Raw genomic sequence first — 1,931 nt, 5'->3', positions numbered from 1 at the left:
TTGCTTCCATGTCTAAAGGACTGGAAAATAATGGAAAATCATTGAAAAAATACCTTTCCTTTTTCTGGATTAAACTTTTTTCTTCTTGACAATAGAACTGGAAAATAATGAAGTAAATGACATTTTCTTTTTTCTGGATTGGGTTTTTCCGTCCTGGATATTAATGAGGGGAAAATCAATGAAAAAAAGTATTTCTGTTACCTGGATCGGACATTCGCCTCTGTGAATATAGAACTGAAAATTAATAAAGGAAAAGTACTGAAACAATTTTTTATCTGCATAAGATGTTTGCATCTGGGACTTTATAACTGGAAACGAAGGAAAAGCACTGAAAACAAATGTTTTTTTTTAAATTTACATTCGACTTTTGCCCCTGTGACTATGGAACTGACATTTAACGAAGGAAAAGCATTCGAAAAGTATTTTCTTTTACCTGGATTGAACTTTTGCCTCTGTTTCTTTAACAAGTACTCTCAAATCTGAGACTTTTTGAGGTCCCAGGTTTGAGAGTCCCTGTCAAAATGAGGGTCATTTGAACTGATCGATATTTGAAGCGCCAGTTTTCTGGCCAAATTTTTAAATACGAGTCATTGCAGAGCAAGGCAATCATCTGGTTAAAGCCACACTAATATTATCTATGGTGATATCTATATCGTATCCTATCCACACTAACAACACTATTTGTCTTGGTATCGATATCGTATCCTATCCACACTAACAACATTATTTGTCTTGGTATCGATATCGTATCCTATCCACACTAACAACATTATTTGTCTTGGTATCGATATCGTATCCTATCCACACTAACAACATTATTTGTCTTGGTATCGATATCGTATCCTATCCACACTAACAACATTATTTGTCTTGGTATCGATATCGTATCCTATCCACACTAACAACATTATTTGTCTTGGTATCGATATCGTATCCTATCCACACTAACAACATTATTTGTCTTGCTATCGATACCTTATCCAGATCTTAAAGAGTATCTCGTGTTTTGCTGTGGTCTTACAAAAAAAAGTGTTTCTATTTTAGGTCACAAAGCGTTCACGTCAATAATTGGTCAGTTAAAACGACTCTCAAGTTGTCCGATTTTTCTCAGGATTAGACTTAAAAGAATTGACAGTTCTGTGAATTAAAAAAAGGTTATGTGTCATTTAAGTCGATCAATATTTGAGGCGGAACTTTTTTTGTTCAAAATAATTTTTTTTATCTTGTCAGTCAAAACGTACCATATCTCAATTTTTTTAAAAACCATCTGTATTCAATGTCTTTTAAAGATGCCAGATATAAAATGGCATTACCTTGATCTTTTAATGGTTTTCAGATTCCGTATAAAATTTGATTTTTCATAAAATTTACTAGAGTTTACATTCATTCTGTTCGAGTTCTATATCTGTAAAAACGTCTTCATTCAAATAGATAGAACGAAGTTGACGTCACTTTAGTATTTGTTATTGTTTTATCTATTTATTTATTTATTTATTTTGCCATCCAAGTTTCTCATTTAACTGTATTAACCAGACTATAGAATTTCAAAGTTACATATTATAGTTTTGTGTGATGGCAATGTTGTAAGCATCTAAGCCAAGCGCACACTATCTATATATAGAATGAAGATGACGTCACTCAGGTCTTTTTTATTGTTTGTTTTTTTTATCGTTTCTTTTTGCCATTTATGTCGGTGACAAATTCTCACTAAACTTTATTGACCATATTATAAACGTTTAAGGTTACACATCGTTTTATGTATTGGTCCGTTATACTTCCGGATAGCAAAGTTGTGAGTTTCTTAGCCAAGCGCACACTATCTATAGATAGTATGCGCTTGCCTAAGAAGTTCACAACATTGCCATCCGGAAGTATAACGGATCAACACACAAAACTGTGTGTATTCATGAACGTTTATAGTCGGGTTAATA

Source organism: Berghia stephanieae, chromosome 4 (assembly GCF_034508935.2).
Source record: "Berghia stephanieae isolate SIO BIC M18660-M18661 chromosome 4, UCSD_Bste_1.3, whole genome shotgun sequence".
NCBI lineage: Eukaryota > Metazoa > Mollusca > Gastropoda > Nudibranchia > Aeolidiidae > Berghia > Berghia stephanieae.
The sequence above is the reverse complement of the archived record's forward strand: the minus strand, read 5'-3'. Positions refer to the sequence as shown.